The 22,078-nt window shown below is 34.5% G+C and overlaps 1 long non-coding RNA gene across 1 annotated transcript in view; it reads right to left on the bottom strand.

Moving 5' to 3' along the window:
• Positions 1-6,330: 6,330 nt before the first annotated feature.
• Positions 6,331-22,078, bottom strand: part of LOC123573616 (uncharacterized) — a 48,175-nt gene continuing 32,427 nt past the window's right edge. Inside the window, exon 3 of the long non-coding RNA XR_006698283.3 lies at positions 6,331-7,201. This is a non-coding gene — a long non-coding RNA (uncharacterized lncRNA). The remainder of the gene's footprint in view (positions 7,202-22,078) is intronic.

Below are 22,078 nucleotides of genomic sequence, written 5' to 3'. Positions count from 1 at the left end.
AAGAGGGAACAGATTCAAATAAACACATTCAGAAACAACAAGAGGCAATTCACCACTGACCCCGCAGAAATACAAATAACTACCACATAATGTTATGAACCCCTTTATGCACATCAAGTAGAAAATCTGGAAGAAATGGATAAATTCCTGAACGTGGGTATCCTCCCAAGACTGAAGCAGGGAAAATTGAGTGCTTAAATAGAACAATAATCAGCTCTGAAATTGAATCAGTAATAAATAGCCTACCAACCCCCCAAAAAATCCCAGGACAAAATGAATTTACAGCTGAATTGTACCAGAAGTACAAAGTAGAGCTGGTATCATTTCTCCTGAAACTACACCAAAAAATTCTGGAAGAGAGGCTCCTCCCTAACTCATTCTATCATCCTGATAGCAAAATCGGACAGAAACACAACACAAAAGGAAAACTTAGGGCAATATCCTTCATGAACATTTATGCAAACATCCTCAAAATACTGGCAAGCAAAATCAGAAAACACTTCAAATATCTTTTTATTTATTTATTTATTTATTTATTTATTTTTTTGAGACGGAGTCTCGCTCTGTCACCCATACTGGAGTGCAATGGCCGGATCTCAGCTCACTGCAAGCTCCGCCTCTCAGGTTCACGCCATTCTCCTGCCTCAGCCTCCCGAGTAGCTGGGAGTACAGGCGCCCGCCTCCGCGCCCAGCTAGTTTTTTGTATTTTTTAGTAGAGACGGGGTTTCACCATGTTAGCCAGGATGGTCTCGATCTCCTGACCTCGGGATCCGCCCGTCTCGGCCTCCCAAAGTGCTGGGATTACAGGCTTGAGCCACCGCACCCGGCCTCAAATATCTTTTATACCATGATCAAGTAGGCTTTATCCCTAGGATGCAAGGTTGGTTCAACATATACAAATCAATAAGCGTGATTCATCATTTAAACAGAACTAAAGACAAATCCACATGATTATCTCAATAGAAGCAGAAAGTCTTTTCAATAAAATTCAACACCCCTTCATGCTGAGACTTCAACACAGTAATAGGGCTGGACTTCAACACACCACTGGCAGTATTAAATAGATCACCAAGGCAGAAAAAATAGCAAAGATATTCAGAACTGGAACTCAACATTGGACCAAAAGAATCTGTTAGACCTCTATAGAACTCTCCACTACAAAACTACAGAATATGCATTTTTCTCATTGCCACATGGCACATAATCTAAAATTGACCATATAACTGAACATAAAACAATAATCAGCAAATGCAAAAGAACTGATACAATAACAAACACACTGTTGAACCACAGTGAAATAAAAATAGAAGTCAAGACTAAGAGAATTGTTCAAAACCATGACATTACATGGAAATTAAGCAACATGTGCCCGAATGTCTTATGAGAACAAAGATACAACATCCCAGAATTTCTGGCACATATAAAAAACCTTTTAAAAGATCAATGAATTCAGGAGTTCGTTTTTTGAAAAAAGTGATAAAATAGACTGCTATCTAGAATATATAAAGAAGAAAAGATAGAAGATTCAAATAAACACAATTAGAAATTATGAAAGGAAGGTTACTGCTGACCCCACAGAAATAAAAATAACCATCAGAAAATACTATGAACATTTCTTTGTACATACACTAGAAAACCTAAAAGAAATGGATAAATTCTTGAACACATACAGCCTCCCAAGACTGAACCAGGAATAAGTTGATGTCCCGAACAGACAAATAACAAGCTTTAAAATTGAATCAGTAATAAATAGCCTACCAACTAAACAAAGCACAGGATCTGACAGAGTCACAGCTGAATTGTACCAGATGTACAAAATATAGCTGGTACCATTCCCAGTGAAACTGTTCCAAAAAATTGAGGAGAATAAACTCCTTCCAAACTCATTGTATGAGGCCAGCATCATCCTGATCAAAACCTGGCAGAGTCCCAACAAGAAAATAAAACTTCAGGCCAATATTCTTTATGAACATCAGTGCAAAAATCCTCAAAACAAAACCTTGCAAACTGAATTCAGCAGCACATCCAAAAGCTAATCCACCATTATCAAGTAGGCTTCATCCCCAGGATGTAAGGTTGGTTGAATATACACAAATCAATTAAAGTGATTTATCATATAAAAAGGACTAAAGGCAAAATTCACATAATTATCTCAACAGGTGCATAAAAGGCTTTTGATAAAATTCAGCACCTCTTCACATTAAAAATTCTCAATAAACTGGGTATTGATAAAACTTTTGAACAACTAAGAAAGAAGCAACAGATACTGAGGTCTCCTTAAGGGCAGAGAGTAAGAGGAGGCAGAGGAACAGAAAAGATAACTATTGGGTATTACTGGGCTTAGTTCCTGGGTGATTAAATAATCTATAGAACAAATCCCTATGACATGAGTTTACCTATATAACAAGCCTTCATATGTAACCCCAAACTTAAGATAAAAGCTACGAGTAATTGAAAAAAGAAGGAACAAACCCACAGTCAACATTGTGTTGAATGGCCAAAAGCTGGAAGCATTTTCCCTGAAAACCAGCACAACACAAAAATGCCCTCTGTCACCACACCTATTCCACATGCTATTGGAAGTCCTGGCCAGGGCAGTCTGGCAAGAGAAAGAAATAAAGGGCTTCCAAATAGAAGGAGAGGAAGTAAAAATATACATGTTTGCAGATGACATGGATTCTACCACATAGAATCAGTCCAAAAGCTCCTTAAGCTAATTAACAACTTCAGCAAAGTCTCAAGATACAAAAATCAATGTGCAAAAGTCACTAACATTTCTATACATCAACAACAGTCAAGCTGAGAAATGTAATCTCAATCTTCCACAGGAAGAATAAAATACATAACTGGGAAGGTGAAAGATCTCTAAAAGGAAAACTACAAAACACTCCTCAAAGAAATCAGAGATGGGACAAACAAATGGAAAAACCTTCCACAGTTATGGATAGAAATAATCAATATCATTAAAATGATCATGCTGCTCAAAGGAATTTACAAAGTCAACACTATTCCCGTTAAATTACCATTAATATTCTTCACAGAACTAGGAAAAAAAAAAACAAAAAACCTCTTAAAACTCATATGGAGCCAAAAAAGAGCCCAAATAGCCAAGACAATCTTAGCAAAAAGAATAAAGCTGGAAGCATCATGCTACCTGACTTCGAACTATATTACAAGGCTACAGTAATCAAGGCAGCATGACACTGGTACAAAAAAACAGACACATAGCCAATGGAAAAGAATACAGAACACAGAAATAAGGCCACATGCCTACAACTATCTGCTGTTTAGCAAACTTGGCAAAAACAAGAAATGGGGAAGGGACTCACTATCCAATAATTGGGGCTGGGTGAATTGGCTAAAAATGTACAGAAGGTTGAAACTAGACTCCTTTCTGACACTATATACAAAAATTAACTCATGATAGATTAAAAGCTTAAATGTTAAATTCAAAATAATAAAAACTCTGAAACACAACCTAGGACATCACATTCTGAACTTAGGAACAGGGGCAAAGATTTTATGACAAAGGTACCAAAAGCAACTGCAACGAAAGCAAAAATTGACAAATGGAAGGTAAATAAACTAAAGAGCTTCTGCACAGAAAAAGAAACTATCATTAAAGTGAACAGACAACCTACAGAATGGGAGAATAATTTTGCAAACTGTGCATCTGACAACCATCTATAAGAAACTTAGACCAATTTGTAAGAAAACAACAAACAACCTCATTAAAAAGTGGGGGAAGAATATGAACAGATGGTTTTCAAAAGAAGACGTACGTGCATCCAACAAGCACATGAAAAAAGCTCATCAGTGATTATTAGAGAAATGAAATCAAAACCACAATTAGATACCATCTCACAACAGTCAGAATGACTATTATTAAAAAGTCAAAAAATAACAGATGCTGGTGAGGCTGCAGAGAAAAAGAAATGCTTATACACTGCTGGTGGGACTGTAAATTAGTTCAATCATTGTGGAAGACAGTGTGGTGATTCCTCAAAGACCTAAAAACAGCAAAACCATTACTAAGTATATACCCAAAGGAATATAAATCTTCTTTCATAAAGACATATGCACATATATGTTCATTGCAGCACTATTTATAGTAGCAAAGACATGGAATCAACCTACATGCCCATCAGTGATAGACAGGATAAAGAAAATGTACATATACACAATGGAATACTACGCAGCCATAAAAAATGAGATAATGTCCTTTGCAGGAAAATGGATGGAGCTTGAGGCCATTATCTTTAGGAAACTAACACAGGAACAGAAAACCAAAACCAAATATTCTCACTTATAAGTAGGAGCTAAAAGATAAGAATACATGGACACATAAAGGGGAATAATAGACATTTAGGCCTACTGGAGGTTGGAGTGTGGGAGGAGGAAAAGGAGCAGAAAAAAAATAACTAATGGGTACTGGGCTTAATACCTGGGTGATGAAATAATCTCTACAGCAAATCCCTATGACAGAAGTTTTTCTTTATAACAAATCTGCACATATAACCCTGAACTTAAAATAAACATTTAAAGAAGAGAATCAAGTAATATCTCTACACCTCTTCTACTATTTTGAAATGGGTTACTAAGGTGGTCACTCAGACAACTAGATAAATGAGAGCTGTTGTGTTTATTGTTTTTGAGAGTTAGTTTTTGCACTACCTTAGCAAGCAGCATCTATTAAAAGACTGGTCAATGTCTGTTGAATAGAAAATATGAATTCTTTATGGGGAAATAACTGAACCTGAGAAGAAAGAACACACATATAAAATACATTGTCTTTAATTCCTTTTCCCATTTTCAAAGTTCACAATCTGCTGGGAGATATTTGTTAGAATGATATATGTGTTTCATTTCATTCAGATAAGCAATACAAGAACTTTGAAATCTTAAGCATACTCTGTACATTACAACCTCACAAATTAGTTGTGATCTACAGTTTCACTGTAGTTTCTTTTTCAGAAAAACTGGTTGGTCTTTTTTATTCTTTGATTTACATTATTGATCTGGGACCATCTTAATTTTCATGTAACTGCATATATCTTCATTATACCATAGGAAGTACTGAGTGCTTTACTTCTCTGAGCCTTTCACAGTTTCATCAGCCTTTTGTAATATGTAATTCCAGTCAGGCAGCAACTGGAGATCAATGTGGAGAATAACAAGGACATCGCAGGGCTGTAAAACCTCTTCTCTTGAGTGCCATTCCTGCATTTGTTCCATGACAAGGAATTTATGAATACCCCCGTTGGACTTTTATGACTACATAAGCTAGCCTAACCCTGTGCTTCAGGCTTGGACACAATAATTTATACTGCTTCTGTTTTGCTAAATTCCTGGCCCTGCCACAAATATTTTTATCATTTCTTATAACTTACAGCTAACTAAACAAGCACACATCAGTTATAAACATCTTTAAAACACTTTATTTGATAAATTACTCATTGGCTTAAGAATTATCAAAGTTTTCATAAGAAGTTTTCCAAAATGCTAGCATTCTGTCTATAGCAGGGACAGCTATCTGTGCAATAAGAAAGTCATGGTCCTTTTCCACGGCATAGAGTTGTTGCCCCAAACTGGCAGCCAAACCATGATCCCCATTTTCTAGGAATAAAAAGAGAACATAAAAAATGCCTATATTCCCCGCCAAAGTGAGTGATATGTGAATATGATTTCTCCACCTTCTCTCTTCTTGATTCTGCAGCCTGGAGGGCAATGGACAACCTTAAAAGCCACATGTTGCTGATGCCAGGAACTGTCAGCTTTGGTTCCTGAATGCTTGTCTTCAGCTAAGGCCACTGCCCTTCTTCTTTCCTGTCACATATCAGGAACATCTACTTTTTAATTTATGTGATTGAGAAGCAAACGTCTGTTGTGGTAAGCCACAGATATCTCTAATGTTTACTTATCTATACACTACTGAATATATTATTCTAGTCAATATTTCTTTTACATAGTTAATTTAGGTTAATTAGGCACCAATATCCAACATATGCTAAGAAATCCTTATTATTTGGGGATCTAATAATTCTAAATTATGATAGTTTATATTATCACAGTGGAAATTTACATTTACAGCTTCAATGAATAAATGAATTAATAAACAAACAAACTTTAAAAACCAATTAACTAGGTAAATACTACTTTAAGAAGCCACATGTACACATTTATTAGAGCCATAAAAGAACACTTGAATAAATTGAGTGGTATGTGATACAGATTAATAAGCTCAGTGTCAAAGACAGAGAGGCCTGGCTTTGGCCTCAAGGTCTGCTATTGTAGCTGGATGATTTTGTACAGGTCTTTTAATTTCTCTACTTTCTTATTTGAAAAATGAATATATTAATTGTTTCTACCTTAAACTGTGACTCAGCTTCGACACAGGTCACTACTACCACCGATGGACCTCAGATGAACCCCAGCTATGCTGAACAAATTTTGGGTGATGTCAGAAAGATATTCAATAGATAAGGGTGGCATACAATACCTCATTCATAAAGTGACAGTGGAGTAATCAACAGCATGGAATGGAGAAGGGGAGAGGGAGGGAGTTTAGTGAAAAGTCCACCACATACTTAAGCAGTTTGCTTCACTCCCCATGGAATCCATGATAAAGCTATCTGATTAACTCTCCACTCCCACTGCTGCGTGATCCAAGCCCAAAACTCTGCTATTAGAGAAAATGCAGGCTCTCTGATTTACTAATAGTTTGTGGATAGAAGGCCATTACTATTAATAGAAAAATTGGCATCAATATTCTCTGTGGATGATAAAACCTTTATGGAAGAAAACTAGTAAAAGCCTGAACAGTGAGTAAAGTTAAACCTTTCATCAGTGGAAGAATATTTACGTTTCCCCTATCAGTAGGGTGAACGGATAATCAAATAGTTGGGCTTTAGTCATTGGCTTTGCTGTATAGTTAGGCAAATGAACCCTAGATAATTGCATAATAAAAACTCTCCTGTATGGAAAAATCAGTCATGAATTTCTGTGGGAATTTTGAGGGAGAATGAGAATGGGTTATGTGAAACATGCACACACACCCCCCCCCACCACACACACACACAGAACAACAACTCAGATGTTAGCTCATTGGAATTTTCAGGCAAAGTGCTTAGAATTGTAGTGCTCATTACCTGGTTTCATGAAAAGAGGAGGCATGTTGGTGCTGCTGCCAAGCACTGTTGCGCTAGGAGAGAAGACATTTTAATTGCACACAATGAAATAGCTAATATAATTTTCAAAAGAAAAAGAATACATACCACCCAAATGTTAACCAGAATGAAATTCATTGAAAATCCCCTTGAGTTGAATTCCCCAAGGACAAGGACCTATGGAATAGGTGAGTGAATTACTTTAGATTTTTATCAGCAGCCTCCAGGTCTACAACTGGATGCTAACAGATGTTATTCTGTTCTATTTTAGGCATTGTTTGTTAGTTAAAATATAAAATTCAGAGGACACAATTAAAGGTATGAAACAGAAAAATCAATTTTGCTATCCAGGCGGCCTGAATATATTTCTTCTGATTATGGTATGCACTTTGCTGTACAGAAATGGTCAAGAAAAGTAATATTACATAGATAAAATATATTTGTCATCATCTTTAAAATTTTGGTCTTGACAATTAAAGGTTGGCTTCGTTGATTAAATAAATTAGCACAAAAATTAAATATGAGAGTAAATATGCTCAGGTTCTATTGGAAGTTTCTGGGTTCAGGATGTGGTATGAAGGGATAGGAGAGGATTATCATTACCCAATCGTACATCTTTCCAAGTTCACACAATTTTCCTTTTATTTGGCCCTAGGCCCATTTTTAAGTTGATATGTACCTAAAATTGAACATTTCAGTAGCCAAAACTTTTTACACAGCATATCTGTAAGGAAGTGTTGGGATGAGTGATGACATGGCCCATGTAGCAATATTAGAATCAGCTATGAACACTCTAATACAAAGCAGGACAGCAAGAGTACTCTAATTCTTAACCTGTCAAATACCATGGCATCTGCCTGTATGGATACAAGGCTTAGCATAGGTGCTGTTGTTGTTTTTTGCAGCTCTGTGGAGACATCATCCTCCCACTGAATTAGATATCCCAGCTATAAAAGGGAAAGGTATGAGGAGATGGTCAGAGTGACACTGTACTGAAATCAGCAAATTCCCGTCCTCTTTGTTCTCTTAGATCACAGAACACCGAGGGCCACTTTATACTTTGGTAGAAAATTAGAGATTTTCTCCCTGAAGAAACTAAATAACACAAGAGTAAAATATATATGGTCTTTAGACTGTTGGTTATATTCCAGTGCAATAGCAATATCGCTGACAAATCACCACAGATTGAGATCTATTGGTAAACAAGTCCAAACTCTAAGTTCAGTTTTTCATCCACCTGTAAATGCTTCACAGTTAAATTTGAGTGGGTGTCTAAGAATCATTAAATAAATGTAACAAAAAATAAAGTAATTAAAATAAAGAGGGAAAACAAAAAATCAAGTAGTGAGAAAAATCAAGTAGAGAAAATCAAGGTAAATAGTAAGGAAAAATCAAGTAGTGAGAATAAAGAAAAAATAAAAACAATGAAGAGACAAGGGAGTGTTAATTGTCCATATAATTTTTAGTAACATTTGATTTAAAAACTACTTATATACAAATATTTAATTTAAACATTAAATTAGAATAATCTATCATAAACAAGTAGGGACAGGGAGAAAATACCTATGATATGATAACTTAATTTTTTGTGATGTTTCTTTAGCAGATAAGTTCAGTGGACATCTACACATCCATGCCAATTTATGATTGATACGGCTTTTCACATTTTAGATAGTATTAGTTATATGTGTTAATTTGTATATGATGACAATTTTTGGAAATGAAAGCTCAATCCATTTATAATTTAGTGATTTTTAATTATTCACTAAAATGCACAGATTGTTATTCATTAACAGATGCTTTTGCTCTAATAGTAGTTGAATTTGTATCATGTTAAATGGCATTACTTTAGGTAACCATTTGATTTGTATTCACAACCTATAAAATTTAATGAGAATCCAAAATATGGAATATTTAGTAGGGACTCTTCATTTAAATCCCATAATTGGTTGTAGAAGGATTATATTTTGGTATTTTATATTCACTTTATTTATTTATTTATTTATTTTTATTTATTTTTTTTTTGAGACAGAGTCTCTCTCTGTCACTCAGGCTGGGGTGCACAGGAGCCATCTCAACTGACTGCCACCTCTGCCTCCCTGGTTCAAGTGATTCTTCTGCCTCAGCCTCCTGAGTATCTGGGGCTAAGGCGTGTGCCACCACACCAGGCTAATTTTTGGCATTTTTAGTAGAGATGGGGTTTCACTATTTTGGCCAGGGTGGTCTCAAACTCCTTACCTCAGGTGATCCACCCGCCTCATCCTCCCAAAATTTTGGGATTACAGGCGTGAGCCACCACACCCAGCCTATGTTCACTTTTTAATAAGAGGAAATCACACAGGAAGAAAAACTAATGTAGATAGGTGTTAGAGGTCACAGATGTTCTTTTCCTGTCTTTTCTATAGAGACAAAAACCAAAAACCAAACCAAACCAAAATATCCTTCATTTACTCTGTGTCAAGAGTCCTCAACTTTTAACGATTCACTAGAATGACTCAGAGAACTCAGAAAATCTGTTTGAGGCACTCAGAAAAATGTTTTCAAAATTTTCCTCACATATCATTTTCCTTTTGCCTGAAAGCAATTTCCCCATATTCTACAGTTTCACAGTGACTAAATGCATGCAGAGCTAAGCTGAAGCATCACTCATAATTTAAAATATTTCTAACACCTTCATACTTGTTTAGGTGCCTTTTTACCTTTTCTCTATATTTCAATACTGTTGTTTATGTCTATTATAGCACTTCAATGAAATTTTGTATTAAGAAAAAAAAAACCTCTCTATAGACTTTGAGCTCTTTAAGCAAAATGGTAATGGTTTAAAATTTCTGTATTTACTGTTCCAGTAAACTACCTTGAATTTAGTACATTCTTGATAACATGCAATGAAATGAATTATTCAATTATGTTATGTCACATCAAGAATTGCATCTGTTCATTATGTGAAACATCACAGTGTTTGTATAATTATATCTCTAAAAGTAAGTATAGATGGATGTTTAACTAAAGTTAAATATGTACTAAAAGAACTCATATATATATATATATATAAATCTAACAAGTTTATTTTAGTGTTGATGTTATATTATATCAACCTGGCTAGACTAGCACATTCATCAGAATTATTTTTCTAATGTGTTTTCAGATAGGGTAGGCTACAAGAGCTATTCTCTTCTGTAAGTTAGATCTGGAAAGGAGATAACAGCTGTTTGGTAGCATACACCCACTTTGTACCAGTTATTCAATCACACATTAGTGTACTTGCTGCTGTGAGGGGATTTTGCAGATGTAATTAGAGTTCCAAAGAGGTTAATTCTGGGTTAATTAAAATAGAGGTTATCTCAAGTGGGTCTGATCTAATCCTATTGGTGTCCCTTAAAAAAGAGACTGGATGAGACATTAGACATAAAGAGATTTTTAGCAACACCCGAGCTGTAATCACCCTTCCTTTCACATGGATCCTCCCTTTCTGACTGCTCTGTGAACTTTGGGATAGTTGAGCCAGCCCTCATGATTGTGTAAGCAGATTACGTGTAGTAAGCCATATGTGTGCCTATGTCTGTGTGTGTGTGTTTGTGTGTGTGTATTTATATGATCTACCGTTTCTGCTCTTTAGTTAAACCCTAACTGATACAATTTTAACTGACATTTTATAATAATGTTCAACACAGCTGGTACTTTATCTACTTGCTATTTGGATAGATGTACTGAAGTATACATTGTATAGAAAAACAAATTCTTACTGCTGTGATCCCAATCTTAAATGCCCTTAGAGGTCAGACACAATGGAGGTGGTGTGGCCTGTGGCCAACTGGGAAGAACATTTTTATTCACACAACATTTCACAGAGAAATCATGTACATTCAAAGAGAGTTAAATAATGTGTTTGTCAAAGAGCATCTGCCCAGCATTCTACACAAAGGCCATGTACCTCTAACTGCAGAATTCAGACCTTTGTTCTTTAGACCAGCTTTATACCCTGCTGTGTTCACTATCGTCCAAAGCTGTCTGAACCAGTGTTCTGCCCATTAGTTATAATCAGCAAACAACCCTTCATATGTTGGAAGAGCAAACAGAAGAGGACAGAAAGAGAACTCTGTAAAGACAGAACTCTGTAAAGTTTCCAGCTGAGGGGTGTGTGTGTGTGTGTGTGTGTGTGTGTGTGTGTGTCTGACAGAAATGGATCCATTAGGACCCTGTGTCCAATATTTGGTTGGGAGCATAGCAGAGGCTTTGTGATTCATGACACGCATCCACCTGTTCCTGAGATACAACCAAGATTTCAGATATAAGCTAGCTTTTTTTTAATTTTTTTTAATTTTTTTTTTTTTGAGACGGAGTCTTGCCCTGTCGCCCAGGAGGCTGGAGGGAGTGCAGCGGTGCCATCTCGGTTCACTGCAAGCTCTGCTTCCCGAGTTCATGCCAATCTCCTGCCTCAGCCTCACCGTGCCCGGCTAATTTTTTCTATTTTCAGTAGAGACGGGGTTTCACTGTGTTAGCCAGGATGGCCTCGATCTCCTGACCTCGTGATCTGCCCGCCTCGACCTCCCAAAGTACTGGGATTACAGGCATGGGCCACCGCACCTGGCCTAAGCTAGGCTTTTAAAAAATAAAGTGTAGAATCACACAAGATAATATATTAGATACCATTGAAACATGTGTCTTTGTTTTATGTATATTCTGTCTTTTCATATACTTCTTTTCATAACATATACTTTTTAAAGCTTAATATCTATGAAACTATCATGCAAGGGGGGTAATACTAATAATCGCTTTTCTTCTGTCCGTATAGTTCATCTTGCTGAAATTTGTTTTGATTTATCACATTGTCAGTTATCCCTTAGTTGTCATTATGTTTACCTTCAAATCCTCATCAGACTTCAACCGAGAATGAGTGCTTTGCATCATTGCTTGTTTATGTGGAAAATATTTAGGATTTGACATAGATGTAAATTAATCATGTATTAGCAACTCTGAAATTCAATTTTCACTTCCCACAGGGAGCATGTTCAATCCCTATTGAATAAAAATGAATGAATGAATAAATGAGTGATTAAGATAAAGTTCTTGGGTACCTTTTACTATATCATTAACACCTTCAGTGTGTCTGTGTGTGATCTCAGTTTATCAGAGAATATAGAGATGACAAATAATAAAAATTTTTCATTGATTATTGAACCAAGCCCTGTTTGATTTTATCCGGAAACAAACAAAAATTGTGGCCTAGATGGTCTAGAGTATTGATCTCTTCTATTCTTGCACCAATGTTTAACCATTTTTTCGTCTCTTGCACATAAAAGAAATATATAAAATATTAAGGGCAGTTAACATTTAATTTTCACAGTTGATTAGGAAAAAGTGATTCAGTACCTCAGTTCTTGAGTCAATAATACTTTTAGGAGTGTTAAGCATTCCGAAGAATTGTGCACTAAAGTTTGCCTTAGAGTCACTGGTTACTTTAATCATGACTTTCAAACACTCAAGTCGAATACAACAAATTCACCTGAAAAATGCTCATAGTTATTTGTTCCTTAAAATATGCCAAGGTAACAGTATCATCTCTTTTGGAAAATGCACTCCATTTTAAAATCCAAACATTTCTGATATCAGTGATACATATTAGATGATTCTAGAATAACTTTTGAAAATAAATTTAAATTTTATAAACAAATGAATCATCAGAGAAAATTTCATGGTAACTATTTTGTATCATGTTTTAAACTAATGTGCATATTCAAATATGTATAAATTAGACCCTCACAGTCTACCATATGCAGATTTGTGAACACAACCAATTGTTATTTACATCAGCAAGTACCAAGGTGTCTGTATAATTACATAGCAGGTATTTTTAGGTTAACCAAATGAGCCTGATAATTTTGTTTTTTTTAGAAAACATGACCACAGAGGTACAGATTAACTTATTCATTCTTTTAAATTAATAAACTTCTGCCATTTTTTTCCCATTTTTGCTTTTATATTTTGTTATTGCTTTTACCCTTAACCTCCCATTACCTTCCTATCAATAGTACACATGCTTGTTTTAATGTAAATCTTTCCAATGAACTTTTCTATACATGTATTTAAATATTCAAACCAGGGTAAAAATCATAGTTATTTAGTTCTAAATTTATATGCACATATAAATAATATGCACAATAAGTCTCACATTTTTATCTTTCTATTTTTGTTATTTAACATTCTGTTTCAGATCTAGTTTTATCAGATTTAGTTCCTTACCTGACCACCTGACCACTATGTTGCAGAGTTTATCTCCAGCTGTTTCTTCATACGTATAATGTTAAAACAAATCACCTTGTAAAGGTCTTCTTGCACATGTATGAGAGCTAGAGCTATGAGAGTGATTAATAGGCCTAGTGTATAAGCTAATTACCTCTTGTTAGTGCCTTTTTCCATTTCTCAGTTGCTGATACCTCTGTGTGAATATTCCTGTTTCTTGCTTTCTTGTTAGCATTCAGAGTACTGCAATTTTAAAAACTGAAATTAATGCTTGTTTCCGCTCAGATATTTCTTCATATGCTGTTTAAGAACACGTGGGAGAAGAGGAATAATATTCAATAGGCTGAGCAGATGTTGTTGTTGCCCTGTCTTCAGTTATGGGATGAATACCCTAGTCTCCAATAGGTAAGAATGAATAGTCTAAGAGGGAAACTTGCAAGACTTCAGGCCAGTCTGTAATCTCAAATGGAGTAACAGTAAATTCAGGAGTTGGGAAAGTCCATTCACCCTGACATATCTCCTTGGTCATATTCTTTTCAGTAACAACTTGCTTTAAAAAGAATCTCTTTAGTATATGTAGATAAATAGAGGACAGGCACAACTTCCATGGGTGCTCAAGATGGAATGCTGTCACACATGCACAAGAATTCCTGGGCCAGCATCAATAACATCAGACCCAATGAGCATACTTCCTTATTGTTAAATGGATGGCAGTGTCCACATAACACAGAGGAGGATCTGTATTACCCAGGGCCATGGTGATCAGGAACATCACATGCCTTCATGGGAGGTCAGTGCTGCAATCAGTACCTAGCAAAACGTGGGGCTCCCAGAAAGCTGCCTAGATCTGCTTAGTAAAGACTGAGAATGAAGTATATGCAGCAATAGGTGTGGATGGTAAATGCAATCAATTTCAGTAACACAGACTAGCTAGTGTTCCTAGAGAATATGAGTCACATCAGCTGGATTTTCAATGACAACAATGACATGAGCTGCCAGCAGAAACATATCTGGTCCACTTCATATTTATGATGCATATGCCTTCCTGAAGATATATTTCTCTCTAAAATTCAGCTATGATGACACCTATGCATGATCCTGAAGTAAGGATCCTCTCTTGCAAGAAATCAGGGGCGTTAGACATTGTGATAATTTTCCTTAAAGTCATGATAGACCCCAGTAACAACATTATATGGACCATTTTTTGAGACTAATAGGTAGAAAGTAGAGTGGTATTATTGTTTTAATTTATGCAATTAAGATAAATTTTTATATGAGCATCTATTCATCTATTCATTTTCCTACTTGGCATTCTGTCTTCTTATTTTGGGAACTGCTTATTGATATAATTGCCCATTTTATAATTGGATTTCCAGAGTTTTGTATGCCTTGCAAGATTTCTTTTCACATTCAAGATACTAAAATGTGCTAGATATATATCCTGCAAATATGTTCTTCTACTGTGAAAACTCTCCTTTCATTATGTATTTTGAGTCATTCACTATATAGAATTTTTCTTTTGAAAATTTATAAAATAAATTTTATTTTTTATTTTTATTTTTTTTTATTTTTTATTTTTTTGTTTTTTGAGACGGAGTCTCGCTCTGTCGCCCAGGCTGGAGTGCAGGGGCGCGATCTCGGCTCACTGCAAGCTCCGCCTCCTGGGTTTACGCCATTCTCCTGCCTCAGCCTCCTGAGTAGCTGGGACTACAGGCGCCCGCCACCGCGCCCGGCTAATTTTTTTGTATTTTTAGTAGAGACGGGGTTTCACCGTGGTCTCGATCTCCTGACCTTGTGATCCGCCCGCCTCGGCCTCCCAAAGTGATGCATAGTTATGGGGTACAGTTTGATGTTTCAATATGCATATATATATTTTGGAATGATCAAATCAGTGTAATCAGCATATCTATTCTTCAAACAATTGTCATTTCTTTGTGATGAGAACTTTCAAAATTTTCTATTGTCACTATTTTGAAGTATATAGTACATTATTGTTGACTATTGTTACCCCATTGTGCAATAGTATATCAGAACTTACTACTCCTGGAATAGAAATTCTTAATTTTGATGTAGTCAAAACTATCACTTGGTTCTCTACAGCCCCCAATTTTTTTCGTAAGTTTTGTATACTAATTCTCCCTGTATTGATCATGGTCCACCTATCAGGAATACAGAAATAATGAAAGCTATAATGAGGTGCCCCAGAGATGGCAACACTAGAAGCTGTTGCCACCACTAGGCTAACGGGGTAAATAGAGGAGGTAATGCTACCTGAAGATACAGAGAAGACAGACAGAGAAGTAAGCTAGTCTGCAGGTGAGATCCTGGGCTAAATTACAAGCAGGAATCCCTGTTAAATTTGGATTTCAGGTAACAACTATTGCCACTAAGAGATTGTGAGTGTCAAAAATACACTGGCTTCTCCCTTTCTCCTGCCAGTGACTTTCATTGGCTGAACTCAACTAGAAGACTAATGACAAAGAATCCTGAAAAATACAGTTGACAGAGTAAAGCAAGTGGGCTATAGAACCAATATAGGATCATAGACTCATTTCTACCCAAATTTTTAACCAGTGCAATCATCTGTGGCCATTCTACAAAATGATCCAGTCGATGGGGCTACTTTCTGTCAATTATATTGCTCACTATGGAAGAGGGATGTCTTAGTCCATTCTTGCTGCTATAACAGATTACCCTACACAGGACATTTTGGAAACACTGGGCATTTATTTCTCACAGTTCTAGAGGTTAGCAAGTCCAAAATAAAGCCACTGGCAGATTTGGTATTTGGTGAGGGATTATTCCTCATAGACAGTGCTTTCCCACAATGACCTCACAGGGCTGAAGGGGCAGGGCAGAAAGGATAATCAGGCTTTTTCAAGTGATTTTAAAAGGGCACTGATCTCATTCATGAGAATGGAGCTATCATGACCTAATCACTTTCCAAAGGCTCCACTTAATACCATCATTTTAGAGGCTAAATTCCAACATCTGAACTTTTGTTGGGACACCAACATTCAGACTAAAGCAAGAGCTAAACCAAAAGTATAAGACTGAAATTTGGAGCCTATGGTAGGCTGCGTAAGAGCCATAAAGACCTGTGAATTTACCTCAAAATTACCTACATGTAGCATTGGAATCATCTTGTGTTTTTCATTGTGTATTCTGAAGATGCCGTTAATTGCAATTAACCACAAACTTTCACAACCAAGAAAATATGCAACTTTGATTAAAGATAAAATCATATAAGCCACTGTCCACTTAAATGCTTTTCAGGTAATTCATCATCCATGAAATTAGTCCTACTCAGGATTAAATCCTACTGCATGATACTAAGCCCAGTTCACATCAGAACAAATTGAAAGTAAACATCAAACTATCTTTCAAATGCACTTTAAAAGCTTTAGTCTTTAATTTTTAATATTTAGTTATTTGATCAACAAATTAAGGTTTCTGCTTTATACCAAGGAATTCTTTTAAGGGTTGAAAATAAATAAAAAATCTATAATCCTTGATTTCCAGATGTCTATGTGTGTATGTGTTGTGTAAGCAAGTATCTTACAATCACAGGTTGTTAATTAGATATTTAAAACATTTACATCAAATACTTTCTATATTGTCTGTAAGGCATAATACAAATGAATGACATATTTGGCTATAAGACTAGATGTATACTTTTAATTGATAAACCAAGGTAAATCATTATTTCTTCTAAATTGCACGAGTCCATTATAAAAGTGTCTCATTCTGTCTTATTTTTATAACAGAATACCTGAAACTGAATATCTATAAATAAAAAAAAAAATCTCTCAAGGTTGTGGAAGCTGATAAGTCCAAGGTCTAGGGGCTGCATCTGGTGAGAGACTTATTGCTGGTGGGTATTCTTGAAGAGTCCTGAGGTGGCACAGGGCGTCACGTGTTGCAAAGTGCTGATGAGCATGCTAACATGCCAGTTTATGTCTATTTTCCTCTTCTTATAAAACCACTAGTTTCAAGCCCATATTTAAGCATTAATCCATTAATTCAAGAATGGATTAATCAATTTCAATGACTTCTTAAGGTCCAATGTCTGAATACTTTCACAATGGGGATTAAGTTTCAACAGGAGTTTTGAAGGTGACATTCAAACCATAGCAACACACAGTCATTGTTTCCTTAGGCAAAGTCTTTCTGAGTTCGAGTCACTTTCATCACTGATGTTTGCGTATGGAGTTTGTGGAAACATTGTTATGTGAGTCAAGTATATCTGAATTGAAATACACACACACACACACAAACACACACACGCGCACACACACACACTTTCATATAGCCAAAACAACCTGCAAAGAAAAATGCATTATTTAATTCATTTTAGAAGTCATGAGTACAGAGGTTAGCATTATTAAGGTTCATTTAGTAGACCTTTTCATTTCAAATTATTTTGAAAAATGAGTGGGTAGGTTGTAGAAAAAATTTTCACTATAAAATGTAATTTAAAAGTACTAAACATTAGAAGAAAAAGGCACAGTGTTAAACGTATGAAGTAATCTTGAAAAGTTCGCTTACTATGAAAAAATAACTAAAATAAAATAATTTAACCTGCAAAATCATTGTTATCATTTGGCACAATCACTGTGCCTAAAGCAGCTTTGTATACTGGCGATAAGATATACCTTGAAAATTTTCACATACTTTACAGTGAAACATAAATTTTCTTTGATATTTATTTTAAACTATGCCCAGTAGTTACTAGTCTTAAAAATAACACTTATACTTTATTCATATATCTATAAAAGGTACCCAAGTATAAATATTGTATCTCTTCTTTTTATTTTTATTGTCATTTTAATTAACTTTGTCATATATTTAAAGCATATTCTTCCTGGATCAGGGGATTTTTAATATTTATATTGTTTTGATTAAAGATTGGTGACTTCTAATATCTATCTCATCCCAGACATTTAAACTTGAGGTACTGAAGCTAAAAACTGGCTTTCCTAAGAGAACTAATACGTTTTCTACTCCTTTCCATATTATATAATAATGAGCACATAGACATCAAAAAATAAATATTAAATGAGCTACTCAGGATTAAATAGTAAATGTCAATGGCATTTCAGTTAATTAAACAGATTTTGCTCTTTGGAAATAAGAACATGCAATTTTACACTTTTTTGTTTTTCTAGTAGCAGATATGACCATTTTGAAAATCCAGGGTGTAAAGAAAATTTTATGATCACTTTATTACCTGAAAGGAAATATCTTTTCTCTGAAAAGTCATGAAATAAACACATCATATAGTTGTTTTGTTTTTCTACTTGAGACTCCATTTCTTCTTTTTTTCCCAAAGAATAAGGAGAAAGAGCTTCTTTCAGTTCCCTATAGTTTTATACCTCTAGCAGAGTTAATATACTCTAGTTCGTGTCCTCAAACTCTCAAAAACTATTATAGACTGGAAAAACATTTTTCTCCCTGAGCAGCACTTCATGTCAGGTATTACAGTCTTATAGACCATTCCTGTGAATAATTTCAAATAACAGAATTGATGGTATGGCTATCTTTTAGAGATTGAAGTGGTATTAAACTGAAAAGAAGAGCCCATTTTGTGACAATGAGTCTATTGCATTACTCCAAAGAGTATGGTCGAAGGAAAGAATCCAAGGATTTCTCTAACCTAACTGATATTAAATATACAAAATTGGTTGAAAAAATTAGTATAATAGAAAAGTTGAGATAAAATGGAAAATTGATATTTGATATATTACCAGATTCAGATTCAAAATACTTCCAGTTATTATAAAAAAGGAAACTGGGAAAGTACAAACACATGAAGAAATAAAACAGGCTTAAAATATGATAAGAATGATGCTAACTACCTCCTACTCCATTAAATCCATAAGATATGTTAAATTCATTTGTGTTTAGGCTTTGAACTACAACACAGAAATAAAAATAACATTTTGAAATAAATACAAGTGCACAGTATTTAAGCATTTAGGTAGATAGTAGTTTTGATAGGATATGATAAGATACAGATAAGAAACAAAGACCGTGAATATAAAAAAAAGATAAAAATAAAATAAAAGGAATTAGAATGGCCATATATTAAATAGATTTTATATTAATAAATGTTTCATTCATAAAGGAACAAAGCAAATCTAGTTTAAAGTAGAAAATAGAAAGGCAAAGCCCAATTATATTGCTTATCTTTAAGGAATTAGAGATAACACCATTATATGCACAAAATAGTTTTTTTAATGCATTTGCAAAACGATATTATTTTTTCCCCTGGCATCTATCAAAAGACACAAAGCAAAGACAAGGAAACTTTTTTTAAGTTTATAAAAATACTAAAGACTTAAGAATTATGTTACTTCTACCTAAGAATGTAGATAGACATTTCAACATTTTCTGTTAATAAAAATCGTCTCTTGGTTTTGTCAGTGATTTCTGTCACCTAAGCTTTTCAAGACAGATATTAGACTTACATTTTTTACAAGAGTTGGAAGTTTATGTGTATAAACATATGTGGCACATTGTATTAATTGCTTTCATATATTTTCATTCCTTTTCTTTCATTGGTCCTTTCTGTGGGAGAATTACATATCTTTGCCCTGTTGAATTCAAGCATGACTACATGTCCTGTTTTGGGCAGTGCAATGCCATAGGAAATGTCATTTCTTTATATATATATAGAACCTAAAATATCCTGCCATGACTACTGCTGATGTTTCAGGTAGAGGCTGCTTCATCAGTCTGGGGCAGGACATGGAAGTAAAGTGAGGCAAATTCACAGCTGAACATGATTGGCAGGTGACAGAATGCCAAAATAAACTTTTGTTGTTGTAATGCACTAAGATTCAGGAGGTAATTTTTGCCAAAGCTTAATAAAACCTGGCTTAGTAAAGTATATCAAACAAAGGCAAATACTGAAAAATTAGAGGCCAGCTTATATGCATCTCAGAAACAAACAAGGTTAAAACTCAGGAACTGAACAAAAATTTTCCCATTGGAAAGTTATCAACAACCGCATTATATTAGAAGGTGTAATGCAAACGTTCTTGTAATACTAGGAGAAATGAAAAGAAATAAAAAGAGTGTCATAAACTCATACTGTTAAAGTAAATTAAAATGGTGACCAGTGCCTGAAGAATCCCAGAGCAGACAATGCCAGTTAGGCTTCAGAAGTGACCTTAACCTTGCTTGATTTGCAAACATAAGTGAAAGTTAACTTCAACTATTTCTTGTAAATGCTCATATTACAGAAAAATAAAAACCAACGAGAAGCCACCAACTTACTTGTAATTATATAACTAAGGAACTTCCAGCAAAATGGATGAATAAGGCATGTGTAACTGTAACCAGGAAAACAGTTTATTTGCTCTACTTCTGCATTCACTTCATAAAAGCCTGTGTTTTGTGTTTCATCAATGGAGTCTGAAACCACCTTTGGTTTGGTATAACACTTTCTAATTCATAAATCACTGTTTTCTTAAACAAATCCCTTAAGATTTTTTTGTGCCTCAGCTTATCTTTCAATAGTACGCTGTTTTCAATATTTAAATGATTAGGTTATCGGAAATAAATCTAATGATATAAAATTGAAAAGTAAAATTAGAAAGAATATACAGAAATTTCATACCACACCAACCTAAATAGACACTAAATCTTGAAAAAATTGTAAAATATTCAGTTATTTATAAAATTGCTAAGTAGAAAATAACATTTGGAACAAGAAAGAAGTTAAATGGCAATTATTGACTGTTTTTTAAATAATTTTTCAATTGGTAATAGTATTTCAGAATACATGGATGTAGCCTAATCATCACACTCATAGAAAATCTCCCAGCTTTTTAACAAATTCAAATAATACATGTGAAAGAATAAAAGTATAGATAAGTAAATGGTAGATCATGAAGACAAAAATAAGAAAACAAAATTGTTATGAAGAGCTGAGAAAGTTATATTTAAGCTTTTTTTAACTGAAGAAAATAATCAAGAGCCATAGAAGAAAATAAAAACTTTTAAAAAGTGTAACATGTCTAGAAGATATATTATTTTTTAAAACCTTTAATTGTCGTATTTCATACTTATCTTAAACTTAGGTTTTTGCAAAAATATTGTTCAAAATTAATAATGTTCATAATTAAAAGCAAACATAGTTGTAAAGCCTTTCTAAATCCAATAGCTGACATCATTTTAATCAGTAAAAATGTGAAACTTCCCCATTAAATCTAAAAGATAATTTAACATATAAAAAAGTAAAGCCAAAATAATGACCACAAAATTGGTAAATATTTTAAAATCCAGTTAATCTATGCAGTATTGAGGAGACTGAGGGGAAACAGTCATTTTGCTTTTGCCATCATATATAAATTGTTGTAAGTTTTGTGAATATTAATTTGATAATGCATAATAAAATACTGGGAAATGGGGCAACTTTTAGACTCTGAAATTCTGAGAATTGCTCAAAAATATTTGCACACATTTATACATAAAGATATTTATGATTTTTTGATTGGGTGGGTGATTGATAATGTTTCAGAAGACTAGCACCTTATTTTTGTGATTATAGTTTCTATTTTTCTTTAGGGCGTATATGTTCATATTATTATCTGAAAAACCAATAAAGTTGATTGGAAGACAATGTTTATACAACAATAGTGCAAATACTGAAACAAGTGTTATTC

The sequence above is a fragment of the Macaca fascicularis genome, chromosome 5 (genome assembly GCF_037993035.2).
Source record: "Macaca fascicularis isolate 582-1 chromosome 5, T2T-MFA8v1.1".
In the NCBI taxonomy this organism is placed as follows: domain Eukaryota; kingdom Metazoa; phylum Chordata; class Mammalia; order Primates; family Cercopithecidae; genus Macaca; species Macaca fascicularis.
Note: the sequence above shows the minus strand (reverse complement) of the source record. Positions and strands in the feature narration are given on the sequence as shown.